The 13,101-nt window shown below is 29.6% G+C and overlaps 1 long non-coding RNA gene across 3 annotated transcripts in view; it reads left to right on the top strand.

The window, feature by feature from the left end:
* Window positions 1-249: 249 nt before the first annotated feature.
* LOC136796857 (uncharacterized) overlaps window positions 250-13,101 on the top strand; it is a 138,262-nt gene continuing 125,410 nt past the window's right edge. For all 3 annotated transcript variants that reach the window (XR_010844626.1, XR_010844628.1, XR_010844627.1), the window contains exon 1: window positions 250-879. This is a non-coding gene — a long non-coding RNA (uncharacterized lncRNA). The remainder of the gene's footprint in view (window positions 880-13,101) is intronic.

The raw sequence follows: 13,101 nt of genomic DNA, 5'->3' as shown, positions 1-13,101 counted from the left end.
TTATGTTAGCATAGCGAAAGAATAAACTGTGACGTTATCGAGTGGTGTATTAGTATAAAATTACAGATGACATACAGTAAAGTATAATGTATATAATATCAAGTGGGAGTAACTATATGACAGTAAGTATATATGTATATAATATTAAGTGGGAGTAAGTAAGGTGAACTCGACGAGAGAGGAGGGTGATAAGGGTTCGCCTTCGCGGCACGATGTGGCAACAGCGCACCTACACCAAAGTGGAGGGGGAACCCTCTCGTTCAGTCTAGCTCCAGTCCGCATCTGCCAGTGGTGTCGTGTGGCAGCCTGTGTCTGTCTGTGTCCTTTGTCTGTGTCGCGAGTGATTCTAAACCTTACTACTACATACTACTACCAGCCATACTACTATAATCCAATTTATGTGTGTTGTGTCCGATGCTCGGCTATACCGCCTACAGGTAGACGAATCTCTTTTCTATCTTCTCTTTTGGTTTCTATCTTCTTCAAGACAACTACCACCGATCCTAATAATAATAACAATATATAAAATACAAAGAGGGAAGACGGCTGGCCGGGCCCCTACATGGGGTAATAGGCCGATTCTCGATGTATACACAAGTCCCTATTGGTCGTCACACTTCGACCCTATACACTAATCTTTTCTTCTCTTAATCTTTCCAATTGTTCCCCTCTGGGTACAATATTTAGTTTTCTTGTTTTGTTTTGTTTTTTCAAATTAAATAAAAATAAAAAAAATCGACGCTAGTGATTTATGTGAGGCTGGGACGACAGTGAAAAGAGTGGTGAAGCAGGATAGTGTGCGATGAGTCAGGATAGAAAATTGTGCTCAAGGACTAGTTGAAATCAGGACATGAGCTACCTTGACCTCAGTCTAGATTGGTAAGATTTTTTGGTCTAGATTTTACTTCGTCAAAATAAAAAAAAAAATTCATTTTCGGTTTATTTGCCTTTATGTTTGTGTACCCTCGTTGGAACTCTAGCACTGTACATAGAGCACAATTCCTTCTTGTCTGCACTTCACGTTCCCTAATTTTGTTTTATTTGTCAAGTGTAAATACTTCACTGTCGGTGGAAGATGCTTTATGTGTTTTTTTTATTATTTTTTATCCTTGTGTTTCCTGGGCGGAATATGTCACCGCGTAACGATTCGTGTGTGTGGTGTCGGTCGGCGTTGATAAAAAAGCGAGCCGATGTGGTGGGGACATGGTGGTATGTTTTCTAAACGGTCTTTGTGCCTTGTGTATACATCGGGATGTGGAGTGTGGTGGGGATGTATCGTCGTCAGCTTTACTATATGGATTACTGCACCAATCCGATCTATACGGGTTTTTACTTCATTCTAAATAAACCACAATTAAATTGAAATACATATCGAAAAATCCACTCCTCTCCCCCCCAAAAAAAATTAATAAAAATAACAATCTTTAAATTAATAGAGAAAGATTTAAATCTAATATTATGAACTCTGTTACTTAGTTTTGACTAATTGTACATAGATACTTAGAAAAAAAATTCTAATAACAATTTAAATTTTCTTTTTTCATCAATTATATTCGGTACTAATGAACTCAAGGTCTTTTGCTTAGCTACAATTAAAATGTTTCCAAATTACGGACTGGTGAAAATAAAACATTGAAAACTATTGCAATACTTTGACATATGTAGTTATTATGTTTTTTTAAAAATTATTATTTTACGAACTTTTATATTCTTAAATTTATTATCTGCGACTAATTCGAAGAGGTCTCTTGTCAGAACAATTCCAGAGTTCATGATATTCGATTTGATTTTTTTAAATTTTAATTTAAATATTATTTTGACAAATTAGGAGGGTAGAAACATAAAAAAATAAATAAAATTTCTCTTTTCCTCAGTGTTCAGCTATGGTGTCCCCAAAACTGTTTAGGCCAATTTAACAATGACTTATTACATTTAATTTTTGTTTTGTTTTTACTGTTAAAAGTATGATTTGTTTGAAAATTTTGCTTTTGCGTGGTTTCAAAAAGCTTGCAGTATATTAATTGAGTGAGTTTTTGTTTTGTTTGAGTTTTTTCACTCATTGGTTTTGTTTTTTTGAATGATGGTTTTATGTTTAATCCTATTTCCTTAAGAGTATCAAGAATAAAAAGTTAGCGGGCTCATTTTTTTTTTTTTTTTTCAATTTTAAATGTGAAGTGTCAAGTGATGTTTTGAAATGTTATGTTTTTAGTTTTGTGATTTTATTTTAACTTTAAACTGCAAGTTCTTATAGGCTAAAAATTAGATAATATCTGTATTTAAAAATTATTGAAAATACAATTCACGTAATATCTTTAATTCTAGTGAAAAATAAGCAAATACACATCATAAATTATTTTTCCTTAAATATTTGTTTTCGTAACTTTCAATACTTTTTTTTTTTTATTTTGGTTATTGTAATAAATAATTATTGGGAAATCAGTTCAAAATAAAAATTAATGGGAAATTTGGTAAACAATATTTATATTACACCATTGAATTGTAAACATTTCCGTTAAAAATTTCAAATTTGCTTTAATTATTTTAATGGAATAGGTACAAATTAACAACAATCAATTTGTGAGATTACTTTCCCTGGTGCACGAAATACGAAAATGGGTCGCGAAATTTCGCGTAACGTCATGTTGCCCGATTGGGAGTAATCTGTTGCCTTGTTTTGTTTGATCCTGTTGCATGACATCCCTCCATATTTGTTTGCTTCAATCTTCAAACGTGCTTTACCCTTTGTGTCTTCCCTGCTCCGAAACGAAAAACAAAAAAATCCTAAAGCTGAATTAAATAAAAAAAAGATATATCCCTGCTTTATGAGTAGTTAATATGCTTGTAATGTCCCAGGCTTTTTGTAGTGAAATGATTTCTTGTTAATACTTGTTTTCCTTTCTTCCTTGAAGGACCTCTACTCATAAGAATTTTTTGAAAAGTTACTGTGTATTTTTTTAGTTCATAGTCAATTGAGTGGTATATTTGAATGTTTATGTACTTTTTTTTTTATAATTGTGGTATTCGTATTTGTTTATTTTTACTAATGAAGTGGAACTTGTTTTTATTTTTTATATCTAATCAAATTTTTATATCGAGTGAATATTTGTCAAGTGCTTAGGTGTTTCATATATATGTTGGGGAAGTGATGACCTTGTATAGTGGAGCGTTTAGTATGATAATCGTTGGGCCATTTCTAGTGCATTAAGCGTTTCCGGCCTCAACAGCGTCTCCACCTCGCCGCCGGATCATAACTAACTCTACCTGTGTCAATTACTTTATTTCCGGGTTTTATTACGTTACTTTATTCTGGTCTTAACATTACAATTACATTTAAATTCTGTTTAATTTAATTTTTTTTTTGTTTAGTTTTTTATAAAATAAGCTTATTTTGATTCCGAAATTATTTTTTATTTATACTGGTAACTTTAAAACCCTTTGTTTACTTCAATACTAATGGTATCTCTTTTTTAACAAGGAAAAATATGTTTGCTTTATAAAAGCCGGATTGATATGGCGGAGTGGATAAAAGGAAGGATTAAAGCTTTTATCTTATCAATATTGTTATCAGTACACTAAGCCTAAGCCAGTTCTCGTTATCTCATTTAGCTCTCATAGTGTGAAATTTTAAAACGCACAATATATCCAATCCACTCCTTTCATAGATATATATTTCTTTCTCTACTGAATATTCTCCCATAATTCGAATTTATTTTTATATTTTGTCCCATATTACATTGTTAACTATTCGTGATGTAAACATGTACTTAAGAAAAATGATAGTTACCAAAAATAATTTTTCTGAACCTGAATTTCTAAAATTATTAATAAAAACTTATATTTAAATTCTGTAAAATATCGATTATAATTTATAATTTGCATAATCAAATCTACAGAAATTATAACAACGCTGGTTTGCCAAATTATTGATATGAATTATTATTTATTCAATATATTTGATGTGCTGGCACCGTTAAGCTGACCTGATTAACTTAATATGTGGTTCCGATTATTATTATTATATGTTAATAACCAATATTTCTGGCAATTATTTCGTTCTATTAAGTTATATTTTTGAATAGTCATTTCGTTTAATGGATAAGAAAATTGACACTGCATGTTTTAATTTTTTTAATTAAATTTTACTTTTTTTTTTTTTAATTTGCAAGTAAGTGTTCAATATTAAACTATTTATCATTCCTCGAGGTTCGAATTTTGGTTATTTCATATTTATTCTTAGCTGAGTCAGTTATTATTTTTAATTATTTATGTAAAATTTAATAAGTTTTGTAAAATGATTTAATTTTTTTTTATTTTATTAATCCCAAGATGTTTCTAAGTGTTATTCCTATAATAATGTATTTCTAACTCTGAAACGGAATTATTAAAATGTATTATTAAACACTTCTAAAATATAAACCCTTATTTCTTTTTTTTATTTAAACTTCTTATGATATATTTTATATTTGAAAATTTCGTTAATAATTACCGACATGCTCAGAAAAGCCCTCAACACTTATATGATAATAACTATTCTTCTATCTGAGATTAATGATTATTTTTCCTCCTATTTTAATCCAAAAAAGTTAGGATTGAATTTTCCTAAATTTTATTTGATCGATAAATTTATTAGGCTCACACAAGAAGCATTAAAGTGAAAAATGTACTGCTGATTTATAACAATAATTTTTTATTTTTATATACTATTGTACCTCATATTCCTCAACGTGATCCAGAGAACCTAGCATATCCACTATTATAGGAGTTATTTTTGTTTTGTATATATTTTAATGTGATTGTTTACAAGAGATGTAAAAATGTTTTAATTTTTTTTTATTATTATTTTTTCCGATTTAAGATAAATTTATGATTTAATGATATAAATATAATATATTTTATTTACTATATTTTAGTAACATAGTTAAATTCTGTCTCAAATGTCCTCTAATAAGATACGTGTTAAATAGAGAGCAATATAGTGGGGCTACGAAGCCCCCACCACAACCCCCTCACGGCGCTGAGGGTAGACAGTACCCGCAAGACGCGCGCAAGCTCACTCTGGCCGCCCAGATCTAATCTCATCTCAGCCCGCAAACAAAACAATACTCTCCTATTTACTTCACTCCATTTACTTCACTCTCGCTTCAGTTTTATAGTATTTATTAAGTGTATTTATTTGGTACATATTCACTTAGGGAAAATAGCTTTCGTCATGTTTATAGTAAAATCTACTCTACGGAAGTGAATTAAAATTCACAGAAAATACCTACTTAAAATAGTAATGTATTTTTCTGTATTGATTTAATTTTTTATTTTCATTTCTGAGATTCGATTTGATTGCAGGTTGATTTTACGTTTCGTTTAAATGATGAGTAATCATATTTTAAACACACACACAAAAATATATAAATTTATATACTAAAATATTATATGCTCTGCCAAAAATTACTATAATAAAAATCGTATAAAAATATAAAATTTAAATTAAACTCTTTATTCTGACCAACGTTTCGCTGGGCTTCATCTGAACTATCACCTTGGTTGGGAGTAGTTCTTCAATCTTTAGTTTATTTGTTTGCTGAAAGCTCTGGAATGTGGGGTAAAACGTTGGTGCAGAATAAATAGTTTTAATGAGTATGGTATTTTTTAAATTTTTATCGTCAACCAGAGTATTTTTCTTCATTAAGATATTTTGGAGCTAGTTTGAATTGAATTTTCGAGCGGTTTTATTATTAATTAATGAGGAGATATATTCATATTTTTTTCGGTTTGAGTCGACTAATTTGTACAATTAATATTTTTTTGGAACCATATAACTTCTACCTAAAAACTGTTCCATCCCCCAAATAGGGTGAGTACAATACCTCAGACTAGCCTTTGGCAAAAGAATGACTTTGGACCCTCATATTAAAGACGTTCGTCATTAAACTTGGAACTAAATCTGATTCATTCACTCCTGAGATTAAATTTCAAATTACAAACAAAAAGAATATGAATAACATACACTTCTTTACTAAATCAAGTTTGGGTATATGCTCATAAAATCAAATATTGACATCTAAGTGAATTTTAATAAACTTGCTTAGTTGATATTTCTATATTATTCTTATATAATTTCAATTCATGATATGTAATTCAATATTGCGTATGCAACATACATGCAGCATACATCATTTAAGTATATTAACAATACATCCACTTTCTCAAAATAAGCCCAACTTGACTAATTCTGTAGTCATTCTAAACCCCTAATATGTTTTTCGAAAATATATATCTTTGTTGCAACAATTATATCGTGGAAATTAAATAATACCTGTTAATTTTAATAGTTTTTCTTTAGAAATTAAAAAAAAAAAACTATCGCTACGTTTGTTTCAGATGATTGACATTGCAGTTTTCAGCATTTTAATATTTATCCCTCACTTTACATCGCAATTTACATTTTAATTACATTTATTTTATTTTTGAAAATTATGAAACAGTTGAGTAATTTTAATATAATATCAATGCTAACATGTTTTAATAGCATTAAAATAAGATTTAGGTAATATTTTTACTTTTAAAGACTTGTAACTTTTATAAAGATGTAAACATTTTATAATCAATAATTCAATTTCTTTCAAAATTTTATTTAGTTTCGGAAATAAATATTCGGATTTTTATTTCCTTATTACAAAAATAATATGCGAAAAAAATGCTCAACCTATTAAATATTGGTTTGATTGTAATATTAAAATAAGTTTAGGGAATGTGATAATACTCTATCGGCTTATCTATTTAATACACACCTGTCTACATCATTCTTAAAGTAAAACTACTATGATATTTTTTTTTCTTTTAACTCTAATCAAACTACTAATTCATACTAAATAAAATAATTTAAGGTTTGTTGTTGATTGTTTTGTTTAAACTTGTTCTAAGACTGTTATTGGGTCAAAAAACGTAAGAATGAGGCTATAATTTCAAAACTAAAATATTTGTAGAGATTGCCTATAATATAGGAGGATAGAGTAGTGACCAGTCCTAACTAAATTATTTAGGGACTGGCTAATCGATAGTGAGTTAGCGGTAATGAGTGGCACTATCAGTCCTCAGTCCACAGTCCGTCACTCCATCCGTCCACTTGGGGAATCAATGTAAATTATTTACTGTCCTCAACCATATCATTGTCCAGATAAATATTTATATCCATTATTTTAAGAATGAATATCGTTAATAATTTGTTTTAAAATTTTCTTTTTCTTTAATATTTGAATTTTAAATGAAGCCATTAAAAGAGGTCTAAAACCAAAGGGATGTATCTTGAAATTTTGTCATTTTAGGATTTGTGGCATTTTTACATGGATTTATGTGCTTTTTGCAATGCCGAAAATATTGGTTTGAATGTGTGAAGTTACAAATTAAAAATACAAAATGATCAATTGACTTAATTTGAAATTATAAATGAGATACTATCTTATATCTCTCTCCAACTTAATTAAACCAAATTCTTTCAGACATTTACAGCTACACCACTTAGGCTTCGGTCTGAGGCTATATTTTGCTTTAAACAAATTTGGAAGACTACTAGTTGACCGTATGTAACTTATTTTAGGAATATGATTCGGGTAGTATTCAACAAAGGTATATAAATTATTAATTATTAATTAGCGCCACTTTGATGGGCTTCCTCTGGACTAGGATCGGAAGGAATTCAGCCCTGAAAATTGGCGAGATGCTGATAATTAGTTTTTTATGGTATTGGTATAGAGTACCAAAAACTCCGACAAATTTTTGTTTTATTATTACCAAATAATCGAATAACGTATTGCGCTAATAGTGACTACTTTATCCTGATTGTGGAAAGAAAATCCACTCCTAGAAACTGAGAGAAGAGGGGATGGTAGGAGGGGGGTTCTCGAGCGTAACATAATAACGAAGGAGTGGCCCTCTCAACTCTATTGGCTCTTGAATAACCAATGAGAAAATTGATTTTGCGTGCAACCCCTATTTAGGGCTGCTTCTATCAATTATATAACAGGTAATGGAGGTAAGGTCTCATAAGACCTCGAGAAATCCTTTATCAGTTTCATTGATCCTTCCATTATTTAGGTCATATTTCTCGGAAAGGATAACTTTTGTTTTTTTTCCTTAATCCTTTGGCCATTTGGATTATTGTTATATTAACGAGAAGAAGTTGGCAACAGTTTAATTATTCCGAATAGCGTGAGGTAATGACTGTTGCTTCCGTGTCTTCAACTTCTTGGATATTTTATGAAATTTGTCGCTTCAAAGTTTCCAATTTGCCCTGGATTAATCAGTTTAACCTGCCTATAATATCGTTCATAAAGATAGAAATCACTTAATTTTTTATAAGGATTTCTGCAATTAAAAATTTCGTCAATAAGGAATGTATTCGAAAAACTGAGCTTGGGGTGTATTTTCGATAATACAAATTTTACAGTATGACGAGTTTAATTTATATTGTGGACATTAACACTACAAATCGTTTTGAAATTTTCCGATTTTTTTAACGTTTTTTTTTTATTTTTGTATCTACCCATGTACCCTATACGGGTATGCTCAGAACCCTTTCTGATCATACTTTTATATTTAAATGAAACAGAAATATGAATAATTCACTGGCGTTAGCTTCATGATTTGACTACCTTGATTGGACCCTGCAACGAACCTTACAATGCCACAAGGCAATCCCAGGAAGTAGTAGGATAGTATACATTTGTAATTTGTATTATGCATTTTTATAAATTTAATAATAAAGGAGGTTACGAAAAAAAAATAGAATTTTCTTGATCAATGCTCAGTTTTAATTAATTTATATTTATTACTCATAGGTAGAAGACACTACGCCATATTTCCCTAACTTTTACAGAACAGTTTGATGATATCTTTTTTTTTCCGAATAAAGTATAGTTAATACCTTGATTGGTAAAATAAAAACTGTTCTGTGGCTCAGATTTATAGGATAGTGTATAAAATTTTTGAAAAATAATTTTCGGATTGGCGCTAATAAAAATAAAAATGCACTTTTTTTGTTTTTAAGATGTAACTCACTTGACAATTGGTTTTGAACATAAGTTATCTATACCTCTGTTCAAAGCAAAGGTGGCCTATTAAAAGTTTGTAATTATGCAATAGACAGTATTTACAAAATATATATGTGAAATATTGAAAAATTTATGGAAGTTTATACTTATGTCATATGTAAAAATGGAAAGAAAATTGATAAATTGATTTCGTGAAGTCAGCAGTTAAGAGTGCGACAGAGAGGCAGCGTATCGATTATTGATGAGTCGGACCCTATGATCTGTTGGGTTCGTGCATGTGTTGCTGCTCTGTCGTGCTGCCACAACTCGTGTAAACGATATTTTAACTAAATAATTATATTAGTTACCGGGTCGCCTTGTAATTTGTTCCTTGGCGATCTTAACAACTCGTCGACCGAAGTGGGCGTTTACTGAACACCTCTGTTAGTATCAGATTTCTTAATTTTTATACAAACCAGTTTTAGATATTTATTGTCTTAAATTAAAATATATCTTAAATTCGTATACCAAAGGTAAATAAAGAAAATATGGAGTAATAAGTAATTAGCTCAAATTTAAAGACCAGGTTCCACGACAGTAATATTAAAGACTTTCGCAGGCATTATCATTCCATAGACAATACAACCAGATACATAATACAATCAGGTATACATTATAACAAAAATAATTCGTAACTGAAAATTCAGGAATTAAAATAGGAGTTGGATGAGAGGTTAATATGAGTTTTTGCTAAATTGTATATCAAGTGAAGATGTACCATTACAGTCGTGACAATTCTGTTGTAGGATATGCTTGATAGTTGATAATGCAACTGGCACTATCAACTATCTGTTAGCAGGCAAGGCTTATAGCCTCATGACGCTATAACTTACAAACTTATATGTTTCCTGTTTGTTAGGTTTACTGCGAGAATGTAGACATGTTCTGTCAAAGCTCGCCACTGATTTAACGGTAATATTACTACAGAGATCTGTCACTTGGCAATGGGCCTTAATATATATACATTGCAAAAAAATAAAATAATAATAATTCGTACATGAATATTCAGAAATTAAAATATGAGTTGGATGAGAGGTAAATACGAGTTTTTCTAAATTGTATATCAAAAGCAGAGCTACAATTGCATATATATGTAACATAACGGTTTTAAATTAAAATAATTTACTCTGATTGAAAGTAAAAATCCAGAAAAGCCATAGTTTTATAGTGATTTATATTAATGCAAATTAAACGATATTTAATGCTATTAATGTTACGAATATTACAAGTATTAATGTTACAAACTGACAATAATTCTGGTCTGGTGGCAAAAGGCAGTTGAAGCCCTAAGGAAGTCAGAGCAATCGATAGGCTACAAACTGCCCCCACAGCTTTGAGGGTTTCTCTTCTGTTCCCGACCCTTTAGGGCTTTTTGGAGGGGTTGTATGTAACAAACAACCTTCTATTATAACTATATTACTCATCTAAATAGTTATATATTAATTTTTACTCTGGAACATGGATAGGGAGACATTTGTTTTCAATACAGATTAAAGGAACTATCCTAAGCAATTGGTAAAATCAATATAATTCGGAATCTCAAAATGTTTTATATCTCTTAAAATAAATAAACGTAAAAAAAAACTTTATTTCCGTCATTTTCTGACTTATACTTTTATCACAGTTATGATTATAAATAAATTATTTTTAAAGCTTCTTCTAATCGTCAATGCTCCTTACTTTGTCACAAATAAAATAATACATAAAGAACTTAATGTTCCCTATGTAACCGATCTAGCCCGAACCAGATATCACTCCTTCCATTATAAACTCTCCAACCACTCAAACCCCCTAGTTTCTAATCTTCCATCCTCTTCCATTCCTGACAATCCTCCGAGGCGCCTGAAAAGAAGATGGCCACGAGATCATCTAATGTAAAATGTCATTAGAGTGCTACCAACGGGTAGTTTCTCTACACGCTTGTAACAATCCAATTTAACTTTTCAGATTTACTAAATTTATTATAATGTACAGTTGTAAATAGCAATAAATAAATATTAAAAAAAAAAAAATAATAAAAAAAAAAAAAAAAAAAAAAAGCTTCATCTGAATAATCAAAATAATTTAGCCGTTTTCCACAAATGTTTATAAATTACTTGTTTTGTACATTTTTCGAATGGTTCTGGAGCCCTCCTTGTCCACTGAGCAGTACCCAAAGTGGACTTTGGTCCACCGGTGGGAGGAAAATCTGGCGGTTGAGCGTGATCTAGAAAAAAATCACCTAGTTTAATCCATAGTTAAATAAAAAAAAAACTCCCGTACTAAGTACTGAACTCCTAACCCTTCATGAGTGGTTCACATTATTAATAAATTAGTACCGGAGGGTGTTTTCTATTCACTCTATATGAATGAGCTATTTCTATGTCCCAAATAGGATGGATAAGTGGGTTTCTATTTTACTTATCTCTTGATAGAAACACATTATTTTTCAATGTAAAAAGCGTATATTTTACAGATATTTACTTGAGGATTTCCTATGATCTTGTATTATTGTGACAGAACTCAGAATAGAGGAAGTATTACCTTTGGATAACGGACAGGGTTTCACTGGATGTTCCATTAGAACAGCAAACATTCTCTTAGAGATTGATCGATCATTTCCCCACTATCTATAGCTAGTCAGATAGTACCTTCAGCCTGATAACTTGTTTGGATTCCTTATTCCTATTACATTTAATGATAAAATTTTTAAAAATATTTTAGGCATTCGGTTGTAGAACATGATAACAGAAAAAATGAAAATTTTACATAGTGAAATTTTTTTTTTAATTACAATTTGTTACTTATTATTCAGGAGTCACTTAAAATTCTTTCAAGAATCAAAATTTTCTAAAGATTCTTTTAAAAATTTACGAAATAGGCCTCAAAAAAGCCGTAGATAGAAAAAAATTCAATTCTTAAAAAAATATCAGTTACCACCTTGTGTATTTTTGCACAGTTGTTCGTGTTATTGTAAATTTATCAATTTACCATTTATCAATTATCCGGCTTTCCTTTTATTCTTTATTCAATCTTGGTTTGATTGATCCAAAACAGATCCAATAATTCATGGTTTTCATTGGAATAAATATTTTAGTAAGGCAAGCTATGAGTCATTTATGTACACATATATTCAAAATAGTGATGCAAATAAATACAGAAGAAATAATGAATGAATGAGCTTCCTTTAAATCTAAAGTAAAGATTGAAATTAATAAATACCTAAACCACGCAAATAAAATTTTCCACGGCCTTCAATTTGCGAGCTACAAAATAAAATAAAATCCGTCGCTATTCTAAACGTTTTTTATCATGTCTACAAGATAAACGAAAATTAGAGGATAAACTAAATTATTTGAACCAATTAAAAAAATTACATGTTTTTTTTAATTTACAATTTATATAAAATTGCATTGTATTTACAATCGTTGCCATTATTAATAAATACATAGAAAATTTAGTGATTTATTTTCCCATTATCAGTTGAACAATGCACGAGCTGGCTGGAAGACCTGAAGTGATAGGCTTCCAGCTGTGACAACATCCGTTAAGCGACACTGACGACACTTCATCATAGAATGAAATTTGAAATTGTAAAACTTTGTTTTATTATGAACATTAATATATATAAATTATTTAAAAAAACAAATGTAGTTTACTAATCAAAAATATGATGAGTAAGATTCTTATCAGCTATGAGTAAAAACGAAACGTCATCAAAGTTTTTAAAATAAAATGAAACAAAACATTGCTGAGTCATTTAGATACTGCAACTTAAAAAAACAAAAAGATAAGTAAAAATCTTCATATTATTTTAAGAAAAGTTAAATCCTTCACACTTCCTTAAACTTTTATCTTATGAAATGTTTCGAGTTTTTTTTTTAACTCATTATCAACATTTAATATTTAATTTAATTTAAAAATTATTACACATTTTATATTTATTTATAACTTTATTTCTGTCATGTCCTTGTTTTGTTTTATTTATGTTTTATCAATTACTTTATATCAACCTTTTTTATTTTTATAATGTTTTTCT

The sequence above is a fragment of the Halyomorpha halys genome, unplaced genomic scaffold (assembly GCF_000696795.3).
Source record: "Halyomorpha halys isolate HHAL.00 unplaced genomic scaffold, Hhal_1.1 Scaffold1373.1, whole genome shotgun sequence".
NCBI lineage: Eukaryota > Metazoa > Arthropoda > Insecta > Hemiptera > Pentatomidae > Halyomorpha > Halyomorpha halys.
Note: the sequence above shows the minus strand (reverse complement) of the source record. Positions and strands in the feature narration are given on the sequence as shown.